Source organism: Pipistrellus kuhlii, unplaced genomic scaffold, assembly GCF_014108245.1.
Source record: "Pipistrellus kuhlii isolate mPipKuh1 unplaced genomic scaffold, mPipKuh1.p scaffold_m20_p_10, whole genome shotgun sequence".
In the NCBI taxonomy this organism is placed as follows: domain Eukaryota; kingdom Metazoa; phylum Chordata; class Mammalia; order Chiroptera; family Vespertilionidae; genus Pipistrellus; species Pipistrellus kuhlii.
This window is the reverse complement of record NW_023425405.1, coordinates 22,542,368-22,561,799: the sequence shown is the minus strand read 5'-3', so window position 1 is coordinate 22,561,799 and position 19,432 is coordinate 22,542,368. Positions and strand designations below refer to the sequence as shown.

General features: G+C 38.1%; 1 protein-coding gene across 4 annotated transcripts in view; it reads left to right on the top strand.

Annotated features, from left to right (window-relative positions):
- The window catches only part of TPK1 (thiamin pyrophosphokinase 1), a 188,466-nt gene that overhangs the window by 1,497 nt on the left and 167,537 nt on the right, over nt 1-19,432 (top strand). The window lies entirely within an intron of this gene.

Here is a 19,432-nt window from a genome sequence, read left to right as displayed (position 1 = left end):
TAACGTTTAAAGCTGTTGTTTTAAGAAAACACATGAACTCCTGGGTTTTGTTTCTCATGGCACATATAAACTAATTAATAAAATTCTCCGGAACACCAAAAATATATTTTTGCCGATCTGACCAAAAAAAAAAGTATAATTTTGATGCATTCACACCATGTGGCTATTGTAGTGTTGGCTGTTGTCATTTTTTTCCTTGACAATATAGTCAAATATTGCATGTCTTAAAAATTCTTGTGGCACATCAGTTGAAAATCCCTGGTTTAAGGTATTGAATTGGATTGAACTTGGCATTTTTTCCATATCCTGGGAGATGTGATACTAAAATAAATAAATAAATAAATAAAAATAGTAACAACAGGGGACACTGAGTCCTCACTCTCCACTCATTCCCTGTGCTGAGTTGTTTACATCTTACAGGTGAAGGAACCAGGGACAGAACTAGAATCTGAATGCAGATAAGTTTGATGTCCTTAAGAGGTTGGATGTTTAGACTTTAAATAGCTTTTCAGAAGTTAAGCATTAGCAAACAAACATTTTGCAAATTACATTTCAGAGGTCTCAGTTGCCCAGAGTTGGCCAGCATTTCCAAGAGTAAACATTGGATCCAGGTGTCCTATTGGTTTTCAGATTTGTTCCTCAAACCTAAGTACTTTGCAGACTAAAGTTTTCGGGTGTTTTCTAGGTTGAAAGAAGTGTGTAATAGAGAGATGTGTGCTGCATAGTAAAGTTGGGATTGAGGAATCAAGAGTCTCCGAGTTTTAAATCCTAGCTTTGCCACTTAATAGTTATCCATCTCATTACAGTTGTCCTTCGTATCCCAGATAGATTGGTTCCAGAATCCCCCGACCCCCAGATAACAAAATCAAGTCCCCTATATAAAATAGTATCGTATTTGTCCTCTCTTATACTTGAAGTCAATTCTAGATTACTTAAATACCCAGTGCAATGTAAATAGTTGCTAAACTGTGTTTTTTAGAGAATAACAAAAAGGAAAAGACTACGTAGTCAGTTCCAACACAACAACCTAACTGCCCCCCCCCCCCTCAAAAAAAAATATTGTTCTCTTCAGAACAACAAATTTGACCTGCCAGTTGATTGAATCTCTGAATGTGGATACTGGAATCAACTGTATTTCAGTTTATTCTTCTGTAAAATAGGAAAAGTTGGCAGGGTTATTAATGAGTTGTAATGCACGTAAATCACTGAAATACGAATAGTGAAGAGTTGTTATAATCAGCTGGAAGACTAGCCAGAAAAGAAAGGGGTAGTTGGTTCTCAGGATCAGTGCTGAGAAGGAAAAGATGTGGAGCAGTTACCTGTAGAAAAGACAGGCAGTTGGCTCCTATCTGTTCATCAGAGGCCTGTTGGAGAAGGCCCGACTCCAAAGTCAATAAGAACAGCACTGGAGGGGGCAACTGATATCCTGTGCAAAGTACAGATCCCCTGAGACAGATCCAGCATCCCTTTGGGGGTTCTATGTGATTTAGTGGTTCTCATCCCTCCTTTTTGTCCTCCTTAAGGGTAAACATATGTACATAGTAAGTAATTAAGCAAATGCTAGAGGTTAACTTTACATTAGTGGGATTCTCTTCATCAAACAGACTTTTAATATTTATCTAGCAGAGAAGTAGGTAGTTTTTCTGTTAATACTTCTGTGTGAACTATTTTGTAGGTATGATTTACCTGGAATGTTTTCTCTTAGATTTAGTATCCTGGGCACTCCAACAATTAAAATCCAGCTTGTTCTCTTCAGAATAACAAATTGCTGGGAGGACCAAAATGCTTCTCTGTTTGGAATAATCACTAGCTGAGAGAGATTTAAAATAAATATATTTTTTGTTTTTATAACTAAAGTAAGTGCTTTTTATTTAAAGAAAAACAACCCAGGATGTGAAGTCTCTTATAATTCCTCTTGTAGGAATAACCATTACTAACAGTTGGCATATGTTCTAGATATTGTTTTGACACATACACTCCAGCATATTATTACTCTTGTTTTAAAGAAATTGGATTCATATAAAATAAAAATGTAAATAAAAATGGGGGAGAGGGGTGGTGGCAGTGAGTGAAAATAATTAAATATTTGTATTACCAACATATGTACTCTTTATTTTTTTTCAAACAAAATAGAAATGTTCCCAGATTTAAAAGTCTACCAGAAATTATCATTCCAAATTGCAGTTACCAGAGATTATCACTCTAAAATGTAGACAAGCACAAGGACAGCCTATCGCCTGACATGCTCTTCTGCTCCCCTAGGCCTCTCACCATTTAAATCCAGTGCTATTTTGGAGGCCCAGTTGGTGTCTGTCATTCCCATGATTTCTTTGCCTATTCCAGCCTGTCCTCATCTCTTCCCACCAGTCTCCATGATTCCTATATGGGTTCTATAACACATTATTCAACATCCAACTAATAACCATCTTGCTTTGTTCTTGACTTCCCAATGAGACTGTAAACTCTTCAACAGAAGCAAGTTCATCTTTCACTTTGCATACCCACACACCTAGTATCAAAGGACAGACACTAACTGGTTGTGAGTTGCTCTTGATAACAGAAATGCAAACATACCCTTTGATCCAACTATTTCATTTCTGAAATGTATCCTCATAAACTCACATAAATATGCAGAAATATTGTGATCAAAGATATGCACTATAGATTACAATAATAAAACTAGAAATAACCTAAATGTCTATTACGAAAGACTAGTTCATTTGAGTCTGTACTGCCTGTACAACAAAACCAAACAAAATATCAATACATATGGCCCATAAAAAGGAGTAAGTGAAAGAAGTTGCAGAAAAGGGCATAAAGCAGGTCCTACCTGGGAGGCCTAGGCCCCAGGGGAAGCAGAGAGCATGTCAGGTGATGGGCTGTCCTTGTGTGAACCCAGGGCTGCATGTGACCTTGAATGAGTTCACCTGATGGTGAGTGAAGACAAAGAAAGGCTGACTAGGCTGGAAAGTGCAGCTGGGATTCGGAAGTATTATATGTAATTGAACAAGGAAGGCAAAACAGATTGTGAGAATAGAGAAATTTTTTGCAGGGTAGTAAGTTTTTTAGTTTTTAGTCAAATCCCCTTGGAACATTCATACAAAGCAGCTTTTTATATACCCTAGAACTCAGTTAAATATCATGGTTGCTTTGCTAATCATTTATAGGTTAAAGTCCTTGTCTTGGCCTCAAAGGTACTCCAGATCTGATTCCTAACTACTTTTCCAGAATACTTCCATCATTCACCTCTCTGCCTAAGCCAAGCTGAACTACTATCATTTGTTCAGGCTTCTATACTCTAGCCTTAACTTGTGCTAAATTTATTGCCTGGAATATTTTTACCAATCCTTAGAATTGTTACCTTAAATTTTAGCCATTCTGTTGGGGGTGTAGATGTATCTGTGTGACTTTGTTTTGCATTTCCCTTAATGCAGAATGTTGATCTTGCCACATGTCTATGGGTATGTCTAATATCTTTTGTGTATTGTTTATATCTCTAGTTATTTTCTATTGGGTTGTCTTTTCTTTTTAAAAAATCAATTTGTAGGAGTTTCTTTTAAATTGAGATACAATTGACATATAATATTGTATTAGTTTTAAGTATACAACATTATGGTTTGATAAATGTATACAGTGTCCCAAAAGTGTTTATACACTTTGAATAATTACTAATTCCAATGAGCTAACAGCTGTAAAGAGTATACATTTTGAGGGGACACCCTATATACAATATTACAAGATGATTACCAAGTAGGAATTTTCTTTATATATTCTGAATACAGTTCTTCAAATCTTGATTTTTCTCATCAATTAAGTAGGAAGGAAACATTCTAGGGAGATTGTTGTGAAGATTAAAAATATCTATAAAGCATTAACACATACATAGTAAGGATGTAAACATTTTAGTTATTCTCATTGCTATTTTTTAATCTAAAAGTTTGTGTGTGTTGTTTTTTTTTAAGGAAGAATAATATTATATTTAACTGGTAAAGGCATACAATTGCTGTACTAAACTTTGTAAACATAGGTGCCTTTTCAAAATATTCTTATAAACCCTGGCCTTTTTTGCTTTGTTCTTCAGTGTATGATCATTTCATTTTTTATCATGAAGCTTTGTATTCAGAATTCCATGTGTTTGAAAGTAGATTTATTTTACACCCTTTCTAGCTAAAATAAAAGTGGAATCAAACCATCCTTAGAATTATTTCACGTGTGCTTATTTCACAGTCTTAAGACACAGAGTAAATAGTTATGGAGTTTTGAATTTCTGGTTTAATCAAAATATAGATGTTATTTTTTATAATGTATATATACAGGATGGGGCAAAGTAGGTTTACATTTGTTCCCATAAAAAACAATGTCTAAAACCATCTGTATTTAAACTTTTCCGTTGTTCCAAAAATAACTTTTGCGGTTGCTTGTTCCAAACTAGGACCACCTTTGGATTCCACTCAGTGTTTTAAAATCTAGCACATTTGTCCCTCACATTTTAAATCCATCTCAACTATGAATATTGACATTTTAAATAAAGATTTTTGCATCACTTTTAATTGGATCTGATAGAATAAAAATGTACCAATTTGATATGAAACATCATTCACATTAAACATATATAATAAACCCTGAGTCAAAAGTTCCATTTTCTTTTCTCCACATAGTTTGGTCACTATAAATATGATTTATGCTTAAAGTTTTTTATTTCTCAATATTTCTTTGCAAAAATATTATATTTAAATTTTAAAAAGATTCCTGTGACCATAATGTTCTTGGGAGTTATTTCTTCTGAACTGAATTACCATTGTTGAAGTTTATTCTAAATTTTTATTTTTTTAGGTTTATTCTGAATTTAATTACCGCTTGAAGTATTATTGGTGTACAGCTCAAGCCAACATAATTATATTGCAAATGTTTATGGTAACTGACTATTGCATGGCACCCAGTGCTGCCCATAGTCCCGGTGCTTTAACAGGATAAAGCCTCTCGAAAAGTTTTGGAACTAGAAGAACTAGGTTTGAGTTTTAGCCACTTTCCCACTAATTACAGGCTTTGGACATGTCAATTTCTCAGAGCCTGAGTTCCTGTATGTAAAGTAACATATCTGAACATGAAGTTCTTGGGGAAATTTAAGATATTATAAAGTATAAAAAGCACATTTAAGAAGCAGAGTCTTATGCAAATGTAAAGTACTACTAGATGAACTTTATTATACTCATTATTAAATTTTGAAATCCCTTTGTCTTTCTGATTTGCAAAGGAGATAACTACTTAGTTCAGTAAAAAGTGTTCAGAGTATTTAGGCAAGTCTAGCAGAAATATTCTCTGTTTCCTGAATTCTGTATTTTTCTTCCATGCTTGTTGAATTTTTAATTTATAGATGCATGAAATTATGAATAGTGGACTCAGGTTTTTTATGCCTCCTGGTTATTGAATATAGGAAATTCTGTTCAGTATAGTATTCATGCCATCTCATTTTTCTGGAATTTAATTTCCACTGATTTAGTTCACGAAAGGCATGATAGAACCTGAAGATGGGTATTAGGTTTCCCCAGTTTATCAGTGGGTAATTTGGGAATCCATGGGTAAGTTATACCTAGAGTTCTGACTCTTTCATAATGGTCAGTGTACACTGGCCACCTATATAAGTAGTCTTCTGTATTTTGCAGCGACAGATCTCCCAAGAATCCTAAGTGATATCATTCATCTGTACCAAACACAGTCCTAATCTTTAATCTCTACTCAGCAAATCATAGTTAAGAATGATTTGGGGTAGACTTGAGTCACTTGCATTTTTAAAAATTAAAAATGCTTCAATATATAGTAGAAATATAGCGACATTTCTTGGTCACATCTCTCAACCAATTAAACATTCTTATTAGAAACTTCTGGTTTGGTCTTTACTCCAGAGCTGTGCTATCCAACACAGCAGCTACTAGCTACAGGTGGCTACTGAGCACTTGAAATATGGCTAATGTGACGAACTGAATTTATAATTTGAGTGTAAAAACAAAAACTCCACTAAGTTATTTAAAAAGTTTTGTGTTTTGAATAGTCTATTAGAGTATGAGGGAAGCCATAACAAAGTATCATAAATAATAGAAACTTATTTTCTCAATTCTAAGGCTGGAAGTCCAAGATCAGAGTGTTGGCATGTTTGGTTTCTTCTGAGGACTCTTGGCTTGCAGACATCTGCCTTCTCGTTGGGTCCTCACTATTGCTTCTTGGTCTGTGTGTTACCTGTGTTCTGATCTCCTGGTCTTACAAAGCCAGTCATATCTGCTTAGGGCCATTCATATTACCTCATTTTACCTTAATTACCCCTTTATAGTCTCTGTCTTCAAATACAGTCACATCTGAGGGTAGGGTTAAGACTTCAAATGGGAATTTCGGGAGGACACAATTCAACCAACAACAGATTAGGTATATTTACATTTCAGCTATAAATTTTTTATTTTTATTTATTTTTTTAATCTTTATTATTGTATTACATAAGTCCTCCTTTTTTCCCCCCATTAACCTCTTCCTGCCTGCTCTTGTCCTCCTCCCTTCCCTGCTATGCCCTCACCACCCCATTGTGTCCACAGGTTATGTTGAATTCTTCCCACCCACCCTCCCCTGCCTTCGCTCTAAGGTTCAACAGTTTTAAATGTCTTAACCTATATATTAGAATACTCATAATTACCAAATGAGGGGAATTTTGATGCCACTCCAATAGAATATGAATCAAAAAGTTTGAATTTCAGTCTTAACCTAGTTGCTCTTTTACTAGTATACTTATATACAACACTAGAGGTCCAGTGCATGAAATTCGTGCACTCGGGGTGGGGGGCCCTCAGCCTGGCCTGCATCTTCTTGCAGTATGAAGCACTCGGGGGGATGTCCGTCAGTCAGACATCCTTAGTGCTCGCCATCTGTGTTCCCAGATTATGGCTGAGCGGTACACCCCTTGTGGGAGTGCACTGACCATGAGGGAGCAGCTCCTGTGTTGAGTGTCTGCCCCCTGATGGTCAGTGGGCATCATAGCAACTGATGGGTCCGACGTTCAGTGGATTTGCTTATTAGCCTTTTATTATATAGGATTTTTCTGCTGATTCAGCACTTTCTGAGTAACATCTTTGATGGGCTACATCCTAGTACATGCTATAGAAAAAAAGAATCAACAAACTTTACTGTGAAGGACTTCAGGCTATTCAGTACAATTAGAAAAGTAATTTCATAGTAATTTAACAATTTCCAGTAGCCTCATTAAAAAGGTAAAACAAGTGGACTTAATTTTAGTTATGTGTTTTATTTAACCTAATATCTAAATGTTATTATTAAAATATGTAATCAGAATAAACAATTATTAATGCAATAATTTACTTTTTTTTGGTACAAAAACTTCCAATACCAGTATGTAGTTTACACTTTCAGCACATCTCAATTCAGATGCTAGATTTTCATTAGAAATGCTTGATCTGGCCGAAACCGGTTTGGCTCAGTGGATAGAGAGTCAGCCTGCGGACTGAAAGGTCCCTCATCGACATTTCTAACTCTTTATCCCTCTCAATTCCTCTCTCTCTGTGTGTGTGTGTGTGTGTGTGTGTGTGTGTGTGTGTATATATATATATATATATATATATATATACACACACACATATATATATATATATATATATATATATATATATAAATGCTTGATCTGATCTATATTTCATGATGATTTGTGACACATTTTATCATAATATGTCAGGTATTTTGTTGCTATTCATGTGTTCAAGGAGCTACTCAAAGGCTCAATTTTGGAGTAAACTTCAGACACACAGAATACATATTCCTTTTTTAAGGAAAAGGCTTTTGAAATGGGTATTGGAAATAGAAATGGGACTAAAACCTGGGTTTTCTGACTGTATATTTTTCCTGACATTGAAACCAAAACGTGGGCTGTTGGAAGTTGCAGACAAAAATGGTTAGCGGAACCAAAGTTTATTGCGAGAAGCCAATCCTGGAGAAGGCGCAGCGAGGGTTTCAGGAGCAGACCAGTGTCCAGAGTGTCCTTTTCTTATAACAGCCGGGTGTTAGTCTATTTGTTCACGTATAGAGCCGCACAGGGCCATAAGCCACGTGGGCACAGGGTTGTGCCCCCCCACAGGACCCATTGCCTGGAGGGGAGAAGAGAGTGGAGGAAGCTCACACACTTTTTTGTATTATGTGCTTGTTAGCTCCTGATTGGTCCTTTCAAATAAGTGTGCCTTAGCAACATCCTTGGGATTAGTTTAGGTGCCTTACTATCTTGTGACTGGTTATCTGTAAGCTACATGTCTTAGCAACATTCAGGCATTTTGTTGTTGTTTTTTTAAATATTTTTATTGATTTCAGAGAGTAAGGGAGATAGATGGGAACATAGATGGTGAGAATCATTGATTGGCTACCTCCTGCATGCCCCACACTGGGGATCAAGTCCACAACCCAGGCATGCGCCCTGACCTCCTGGTTCATAGGTTGATGCTCAACCACTGGGCCATGCTGACTGAGCTCATGCCTTTTGTGGGCGCCCTTCCTTTCCCACCCAGTGCGGGTGTTTTAGTAACTTTCTTTAGTTGGGTTCTGGGTTACCCCCCCACCCCTAACACTCTTATGGCTCCAGTCCCTGTCTACCTAGCTTCCTTCTGTCTCCTCAATGTCAACATAGCATTTTTGTTTTGTTTTGTTACTTAAAGCACTGTAGCTGCTTTGAGACTTGTACAACTAGCAATATTCTTTTTTAAATATTTGGTATTGATTTTTAGAGAGGAAGGGAGAAGGGGAGATTAGCAATATTTTTAAAGAAACTTTTATCTCTGTGGATGACAAAACTGACAAAAGCTGCTGCTTAAAAATGGTGATTTTTTTTTTTTTTTTTGTAATACAGGGCTGCCTAAGATAGCTAAGAGACAAAATAGTGCATTTTTAAAAACATGTTTTTATTGATTTCAGAGAGGAAGGGAGAAGGAAAGAGAGATAGAACATCAATGATGAGAGAGAATCATTGATCGGCTGCTTTCAGCATGCCCCTCACTGGGGATCAAGCCAGCAATCTGAGCATGTGCCCTTGACTGGAGTCAAACCTGGGACCCTTCAGTTCGCAGGCTGACACTCTATCACTGTGCCAAACCAGCTAGAGCAATAGTGCATTTTTGAGCTTCAAAATGTAATCCTCTTAACTCTCCTGCCATTTTCTAAACTTAGAAATCCATCTTAGGTAGTCCTCAAGTGTCTTGAGTATCCATGGGAAAGTTACTGCTCAGAGTGTTCATGCGTTCCTTGATGTATTGCTTGTAATTGTTGGAATCCTTCCTTCTTATTCTCTTCAATTTCTAACTCATTATGACTTGCTGCTATCGATGAAAAAGGGCCACATACAGACCTGACTAGCTCAGGGAAGGCCTCTGTGGCAGCTTTGCAAACTCAGACCTAAAGTAAAGGATGGTCTGAAATTAAACTTTTTTTTTTTTTTTTTTAACTAAAAAGCATTTTATGGTGGGTAATCATGTCCTATGCTGGTATCTTCTCTGACATAGGTCAATCTTTATCTTAACTGAGCCTGTCGTCTTTTGCATATACGATAATATTGTTGGAATATCAAGTAATTTTCTTTTTTTTTCTGGACCCCTCAAAGCACAGTCACTGCTCTATGGAGACCACAGATACTCAATGTTACATTTTTAAATTGACTGTTAACTAGCCTGTACTCACCTAAATAAAAGAAGTATATGTCTATCATTTTATTTTTTATCCAATTCCAGAGGTTTCCCTCACTTTGCTTTCTCCTGCCTCCCTAATCTATCAGCAATGGATTTCCTGTAACCCATTTATGTCTCCTCTTTTGATTCTAATGTATAAAACAAGGTGAAATACTGCCATTCTCCTGAGCATTAAATCAATTCATTGAGATTCTGCTTCCTGGCGTTTGTTGACAGTTTCACTCAAATAAACTCATTCTTCACAGGGTTGAATGTTTCTTTCATTAACAATGCCATAAGTGCTTTTGTGTGTTTGATGTATTATAGTTTACCTTTTCTCTGTATTTTACTTGATTTTGATATTTGCCTTAATTTTTGTTGTCCTTTTAATTAGTTTTATTTTATTTGATGACAAATATTTGCTTTATCCTCATTGTTAATGGCCAAATAGTTTATTTTGTCTTAGTAATATCTCATTAATCCTACAAGCCATCTTTTCCCCATCATCTAAAGAACCAATTTCCTGTGTTTTATATTAAATCTAGCACCCCCCATCTTTCCACTTTAGCATTTTAATAGCTATATGCTTTTAGAAACTAAAGCTTCTAGCATTAGTTTAAAAATAATCTTAATTTTTTTCAAAGAATTTCGTAAATTGATACTTTACAGCATTATCAGAAACAATGGTATTTTTTTTTTAGATGAAATCATTGAAAATATCAGTTGAAGTTGTGGGGGCAGTTTTTATATTCACAATGCTAAAATGTTATGGCTTGATTACACACACACACACACACACACACACACACACACACACACACCTTATGTGGGTTTTGATACATTAACACCAGATGTTTTTTGAGGTCTTCTAAGAAAATGAGGTGTGCTTGTGCTTAACTTTCCATCAAATTTAACTTTATTATATATTTTTTTCTTGGTTAAATCCATCAGAAAGAGTTATTCTTTATAGGTAACAAACAGATGCTCAAACAAATGGATTTTCATCCTGAGAGTATTTCTGTATCTTTATGGCACTATTGTGTTCGAAGGTTTACATTTATCACAGTAGAATAGCTTCTTTTGTTTTTATGACTTCCAGAGAATTTAAGCATTTGATTTACTCTTAGGTCATATGTAAGGTTGTGGCTTTTGGCCTAGTTGCTGCTGTTTATGTTAAGGCAATTTTATTTTTCTTTTTTATAGTAGGAAAACTGCTCTTGCAGTTTCTTCCTAATCTGAGTAAAGTGGTGTGAGTAGTGAATCCTATGTATTGGGAGAGGACCTTAGAAATCCCTAGTGTTCAGGGCAGATGTATGTTCTTAGTGTCCCTTGAACATGGCTACTTAGCTTTTTTGCTTGAACATTTTCAATAGCTCTTTCATTTCGAGAAAACATATACTGGTGTTGGACAACTGTTTTATTTAGAATAAGCTGAAATTGACTTTTAGTTCTTTATTTTCTTTCTGAAATAGTACAGAAGGCTTTTACTGGTTTCTATTTAATTGCCCTCAAATATTGAAAAACCTTAACTAGATTTTTCTTATTTTTTCCCTCTTTTTCCAGGCGAAATATTGTAGTTATTTGTTCACCAATTACTTGATTGCTTTCCAGTGTTCCAGAACTGTTCTTGGCATTGGAAGACATGCCATCCATTTTTCTTACATTTCTAGCTCCCCTACACCACTATTTGCTTCAATAATTCACTCCTGGAAAATCAGGTGTTCTTCTCAAGAATGCTTACTGGGAGCCTGTTTTCCTTTTTAAAAAATACTGTTTATTTTAGAGCAGTTTTAGGTTTACAAAAAACTTAGCGGAAGGTACATAGAATTTTCATATTTGTATCCCCCAGCCCTGCACATGCATAGCCTCTCCCATTATCAATACCCTGCTCCAGAGTGGTACATTTGTTACAACCTATGAGCCTACATTGACATATCATAAGTTCATAGTGGACCTTAGGGTTCACTCTTGATGTACATTCTATGGGTTTGGACAAATATATACAGTAATGACAGGTATCCATCATTATAGTATATAGAGTAGTTTCACTGCCCTAAAAATCCTCTCTGCTCTGCCTTTTTCTCTGTCCACCACCCCCAACAGTCACCGATCTTTTTATTTTCTCCATATACCGTATTTTTCGGACCATAAGACGCACCGGACCATAAGACGCACCAGTTTTTAGAGAAGGGAAATGAAGAAAAAAAGATTCTGAAACAAATAGTGTCCTAAAATATTTTATGTGCATTAAAACCCAACATCACAGCCATAAACACATGTAATCAACCCTGTAAAGTAAACAGCAGCATTTAGAACCATTTTAGAGCTGGGCAAGCACACAGAGACCACACAGAGCCGGGCAAGTAAAAAAACTTTTTTTTTTAAAGTATATGTGTAGGCTATATTTGGACCATAAGACGCAGGGACTTTTTCCCCCCACTTCTGGGGGGGGAAAAGTGCGTCTTATGGTCCGAAAAATACGGTAGTTTTGGCTTTTTTGGATGTCACATAGTTGGAGTCATAAGCTGTAGCTTTTTCGGTTTTACTTCTTTCACTTGGTAATATGCACTTGACCTTTCTCCATGTCTTCTTCAGGCTTCATATCTAATTTATTTTCTGGGTTTACCACAGTTTATTCACCTATAGAAGGACATTTTGGTTATCTCCAAATTTTGGCACTTACAAAAAAGCTGCTATAAATATCTACATGAAAGGTTTTTGTGTGGTCATAACTTTTCAGTTCCTTTGGGTAAATATCAGGGAACATGATATCTGGATCATATCGTGAGAGTTATGTTTCGTTTTGTGAGAAAACTGTCTTACAAAGTGATTGTACTACTGCATTCTCGTCATCAATTTCTGAGAGTTCCTGTTCTCATTTCCTTTGAAACACTGACACCACCAAATGCTTCTGATTTTGGCCAATCTACACTAATTAAGGAAAACAAGCAAATGAAGCACTCTGCTACAGCCACCAGCCAATCAGGAGCGAGTATGCAAATTAACCCAACAAAGATGGTAGCCGGGGCCATGGAGCTGGAGCAAGCAGGAGGCTTGGGTTGCCCCAGGCAGTGGAGGAAGCCAAGCTTCCTGCTGGCCCTGGCCTCAGCTCAAGGCTACAAAGTTTCAATTATAGAAGATAAAAAATCCCAGATACCTGCTTCCAGCCAGTCCTGGCCTCCACTAAAGGAGGTGCTAAAAAAAAAAAGAAGAAAGGAGTGACTGGGAGCCTAGATCGCCAGGGGGTGTGGCCAGCCTGAAAACAGCCCTCAACCCCCTTACCCAAGCTGACCAGGCAGTCAGGGGGAGCCCCACCCTGATCTGGGACATCCTTCAGGGCAAACCAGCGGTCCCACACCCATGCACCAGGCCTCTATACTAATAAAAGGGTAATATGCTAATTAGACGGGGTGAACTTCTAGGAGACCTTCCAAACGTTCTTCTGGACAAAGCTATGGTGGCGGAGTTGAGGTAGAGGCTGTTAGAGGCCAAGAGGGGAGGGCAGTTGTGGGTGATTAGGCTGGTGGGGGTAAGCAGACCAGCAGGGGGGCCAGTTGGGGGTGAGCAGGCCGTCAGTGGGGGGTCAGTTGGAGGTGATCGGGACCGTGGAGGGGGGCAGTTTGGAGTGAGAAGGCCAGCAGGGGGGAATTTGGGGCAAGCAGGCCAATGGGGAGGGAAGGTGGGGGTAAGCAGGCCAGCCGGGGGGGGGGGGGCGGATTTGGGGGCACAGGCCAAGGAGGCATCGCTCCCAGCTGCCTGGTACACTAAAGTGTGAATTTGACGTCAGTGGGCCCAAATGCTGTTGACGAGTTGATACTGCATGTGTTGCATATTCCAACTCATTTTTCTAATTTGGGTCTCATTTTTTGTTTAAAAGCTGTATTGCCCAATAAATCATAGCTGCATTATAATATTAAAGGTTTTTTCATTGTGCATGAGCAATTGTAACTTTCAATTTTGAAAGGTAATTATAATATGAAACTGAGATCTGAGTGTTCTTGAAGAAACTGGGAATATATTGACAGCTTTTTTTTCTTCAGAATTACTTAATTTCTTTTGTCTTTGTTCAGTATCTTAACTTAAGCTTTTAAAATAAGAACTAATTTTCAGAAGAGCTGTTCTTCTTCCCCATAATGTCAGGATCCCACATTTGAGAGCAGGCTAAATTTCCACTGAAGATTGAAAAGAAAATTCTCTCCATTTTTAATGACAGCACTGTCAAACCAGTGGTAGGATGCAAATTATTCCTGTCCTACACATGCAATTTCAGTTGTATTCAGTCTTTATGCAAGCATGAAATCCAGGCAGCAGATCTGAGAGTTTGCACATGACCAACGTTTTAAAGTTTATTGAAAGTTCCCATGTAACGTTTCAGACAGAATAGGCTGTGTTACTCTGAAATTAAAGGTTTCATGGTTCTCTGTCTCAAGCAGGTTTATGCTCCCCAAAAGAATGGTTGAATGAAGTTTCTTCCAAAGCTATAACTTTGCAATTCCTTTTTTCTTCTCTCCCTAAACTTTGCTATTCAAGGCTATTCTAATATATAAAAATCCGGGGTCCTTAAAGACAGAAGGCTCAACTGACCAGAAGTCAGTCCTGTAGTTGGTGCTGGGTTGCTGTGGTGACACAGCACTGACTGCCGCTGCTGCAGTTGGGGCAACCCAGCACTGACTGCTGAGGGGGCTGTGGATCAGACCCAAAGGAATGGCCTGGGGAGAGAATTAGGGTCTGATCTGTAGCCTCAGTGGCAGCTGTTGATCAGCTGTTGCCTCTCTCTCTCTCTCCAGGCCTGGACAGCAGCTGCACCTCTCTTTCTCTCCAGACCTCTGTGGGGGCTGCTGATCAGCCTGGCCTCTCTGATCAGGCCCAGAGATGGGCCCAGATATGCTGACTGGCATAGAAACTGGCCAATCAGAACCAAATCTGGGTGAACTGTGAAGAGCCAATGGCTGCCAAGGAGGCAGAGCTTTTGACACTGCCTAGCATAGAAACTGACCAATCAGAACCAAATCTGGTGAAGTGTGAAGGCAGAAGTAAGGTGGGGGCTGAGGAGGGGTTTAAAAGGAAACAGCTGTTTGGTCTAAGAAAGCAGTTCAATTTTTTAATGATTGGTTTGGCAGTATAGTGCATATGGCTGGCTATCAGTCCAGATATAGGGATTATGTACTTTTGTCTGCCAAGAGTATTTATTCTTGCTGAAAAAGATCCCCCCCCTCCATTTTAGCAATCCTATATAATCTATCTCTACCAGTGGTTGGCAAACTCATTAGTCAACAGCCAAATATCAACAGTACAAAGATTGAAATTTCTTTTGAGAGCCAAATATTTTAAACTTAAACTGCTTCTAATGCCATTCTTCAAAATAGACTCATCCAGGCTGTGATATTTTGTGGAAGAGCCACACTCAAGGGGCCAAAGAGCCACATGTTGCTCACAAGCTGAAGTTTGCAGAGCACTGAGTTATACTAATAAAAAGGTAATACCCTAATTAGACTGGGTCGACTGGCCATCTTCCAAACGTCTGACTTCCTTCCAGACAAAGCCATGATGGTGGGGGCTGAGGCAGAGAGGGCATTTGGGGGCAAGATTAGGAAGACAGGGGAGGGCAGTTGGGGGCAAGATCAGTCCCACAGAGGAGGGCAGTTGGGGATGAGGTCAGGCCCACAGGGGAGGACAGCTGGGGGCAATCAGGCAGGCAGGCAGGAAGAGGCAATTAGGGGTGATCAGGCAGGCAGAGGATAGGGGTGATTAGACAGGCAGTTAGGGGTAATCAGGCAGGCAGGCAGAGGAGTTAGGGGCATTCAGGTAGGCAGGCAGAGGCAGTTAGGGTTGATCAGGCAGGCAAGCAAGCAGTTAGGAGCCAGCAGTCCCAGATTGTGAGAGGGATGCTCTGTGAGATCTGGCCTAAACCAGCAGTCAGACATCCCCCAAGGGGTCTCCGATTGGAGAGGGTGCAGGCTGGGCTGAGGGTAATCCCCACCACCACTACCCCGGTGCACGAATTTCATGCACTGGGCTGCTTGTTTTGATACAATTATGGTTAACCCTGGGAGGGCAAGGGTACTTACTCTGCTATGGAGAGGAATAATAGTATTGGGATATGAATGCTCCAGAGAAAACCATGGCCTGGTTTCAAGTGATCTGATAGCCACAGTTCTGTTCTGATTTATTCTGACTTTATTTTTGGCTGGGCTCTGGATGTTACAACATTTATTTTAGATTGAAATGGTCATTTGCATTCAGATTTGGCATTCCTGCTCTCTAGATTTCCCCTGCATATCTTTATCCTTGTAGGATGAACACTTGTCCTTAATCTCCATTTTTATGGTTCTCCTGACTATTCTTGAGGTGTTCAAGCAGGGTCTCTAACTTCTTTGGAGAGCCTGTGGAATCATATAGAAAGGGTGGCTGTGTTAGATTTTGTCCACTTTCAACCCATGAGCCTATGGCCCTGGCCACCCTTGCAGGGTGTGCTGCTTTGTGATTCTCTGGTCACAGGAAGTGGTTAGGGATTCTGGAGAGCTTGTCTGGGGCTGATAAAGAAGTCAGACTTGTTTCCTCTGATTAAAGGGCGTAGAGGACGAGACCTATCACAGAGTGTTTCTTGACTAAAGAATTCAGACTTGGTGTGCCACATTGACCACAGGCTTCTGCTCTTACCAAATGGGAGGAAGTAGCGAATGTAGAAGAAATTATTTTTAGTGGAAAAGTAGTGAGTTTTTGTCCTTTTCCCCTCACATTTTGAATAAGCTTCCCGAAGAACAGTAAGAAAATATGAAAAGTGACAACATCTTTGAAATATAATATTAAAATACATCATCACAGTCTCTGAAATTGTATGCAGAGATGTTTTACAAAAAGAAATGATTTAATAGAAGTTTCATGAAGGTTTGGAGTTTTCCAGGCACTTCAGAATACAAAACAAAGTCTTTTCTTTTTTTTTCTTTTTTTTTTTATGCTGTGAAACTTTATGATAATATACAGGCAAAAAAAAAAAAAGTAAGTACATTTTTATTGCTAGTGCAGGGTATATAGAGAGGAATGAGTATAATCTGCTAAGAAAATAATTTTATTTGTACCTCCAGTGATATTTATATTTGTTGGAATCCATTTTAAATTTAGTTATATACTTAACTAGGGAACATAGGAATGAAACTTAAATTGCAGTAGGATAAATAATTTTAATAGAATGTTATAACCACAAGAGTAAATGCTAGCTTACCATTTTTCTTTATAGTCAGAATTTTCATTACTCTAAAATTTCACGTTAAAAAGAAACTTGCATAAATTTAATTGGTTGTTTATTAACAAATCCACAAACCTGAGCCTGGTCAATTTGTTAAGGGCACACAATCAATGTGGTTACCTGTTTCTTGAAATTTATGATGTTGAATTGGGATTATTGACATTTAGTGTATACATATATGTTTGTTTTTGTAATTATTTTGAAATATTTCCTTTATAGTAAGTTAAAACTCTTATTCATGAGAAATAAGCTTTTGAAGTTCCCAACTTAAACTTTTATTAGAGAGAATTAAAATTTTATGTCATATTAAATTATAATTTGCATATTGCTGATTTGTAGAGGTTGGAGGTATAAATGTAAATTGGTTTTTGCAACAAGAAAGGCTGGTACAACTAAGTATTCCCCCCCATCCCTCTACTTAGAATTATATTATGACCTGGTAAAATGTAGAAAATGAAGAATACATTCGTTTAAGAAAATTTGCAATGAAGGGAGGGTAGCATGGTTTAAAGCCTCGCATTGTTTAGTAATTTTGTGATATAAGTTGTAAATTTAATATTCTAACTTTAATGCTTTGAAAAGGGAGGATATTTGTGGATATGTCCAAAGCTAACTAAGCAAGTTAACTTGATGTCTAAGATCCCCAGGCAAACAGAGACACTCTTATAGGCTTTATACATTAAGGACTTAGAGATTACCTCCCAGAAGCTGACCACAAAGGTCATACCTCTGTGCAAGGTTAAATTCTCTCCTCCACAGGTGGTTAGGTTAGGGCAAGCCACATGAGCAACTTGAGGAGATGAGGGAGTCAGTAATGAAGATATTGTGGAAATATTATAGACAGAGAAATAGCCAGTGAATACTCCCAGTGGCCAGAGATATGACTGGTGTGCTGAAAGTTAACAGAGAAAGGGGAACCCAGTGGCTGGAGCAGTTGTGATGGGTAACGTGAATGGTCCTGGGGGCCAGATTGTAGAAGACCTTCTTGAATTTGGTTTTTCTGTTAGTGGGTTAGGGCTGGAGGGGGGTGAGGGCATTGGAGCAGAGGATTGACATGATATGATTTGTTGGTAATGGATTTAGGTGATAAAGGTGGTCTCAACGAAACACATAAGGATAGTGCAGTATTATGGATTAAAGGTTGTAGTGGCTTGGATCTGGGTAATAGCAGTGTAGGTGGGGAGAAAAGGTAGGATGCTGGCTATTTTTTTAAAGTAGAGTTCACTAGATTTGTCAATGAACTGTTTGGGGTGTTATAAAGCATTGGCCACTCTGAGATGTTTTGTCCAAGCATTAGAAAGATAGAACTGCCATGAACTGATATGGGGAATGTCATAGATGGAGAGAAATTCCATTTGGACCTGTTGAATTTGAGATGTCCACTACCTATAATAATAAAAGCATAATATGCTAATTAGACCGAACATTCTTCTGGATTGGATGAAACCAGGGCTGCGAGGGAAGCCCGGGTTATGGATGCTGGAGGGAGGGAAGGCCTACTCTTGCATGAATTTTGTACATTGTAGCCTCCAAGAAAGCTGTCTTCCTTGCATGTGCAGGAGAGGTTCTAATGACACACAGATGTAGATCTGCCATCAAAATAGCTCAGCACCAAGACCTGGCTGAACATAGTAGATTTGAAATATGAATATAGTTATCTGTATCATGGTTCAAACACCTCATGAACTATTGCTTTTGAGATGTGGCCAAAACAACAACAACAAACATAGAAAAAAATCACCCAACTTACAATCTCTATTTATTTACCTTAAACTAGAAACTTCTTCTAAATTGGAAAATTTATTAGTTTTTAAAAAACCCAACCAATTTATAGGTATCCTGAGGAAGTATACCTATAAATTTTGGGGGGGTCTTTATTTAATGATATGCTAACACCCTAGAAAAAATGCAGGAGTACCAGAGCATTAAAACCAGTGTACAGAAAATGAATACTCTGTTTTACTGAGAATAGGAGAGATCTTCTTGTTAAAAAGAAGACATTTTTGTAAAATAGTTCATTGTAATTGTGGTTCAGTAAACCATAGAGCTATAACATGGGATCTCAAAGATATAAATATTTTAAGAACCATGGAATATTGGGCCTGGTTCTTAGCTATTTTAGTTTAAAGTTATTTATTGATCATATCTTGAGTGCAAAATCCGGTGTAGGGTGCTGTAGGGAATGTAGAGAGGAAATAAAGATCAACTTTCTGCCTTTGATGTGTGGGATAGATATAGTATAAAATTTTAGATTTACAAGAACCACATTCTCCCCTTTATTCATCCATGAAACCAGAGTGCTCCAATTTAACTTCTTATTCTATAGTGCTTCATGCTCTGACTTCTCATTGGACAGGCAGGATTGAGCTGCTATAACAAAATACCACAGACTGGGTAGCTATACAAGAAATATATTTCTCACAGTTCTGGAGCCTGGGAGTCTAGGTCATGGTGCCGCATGGTCACCTTCTAGTGAGGGGCCCCTTCC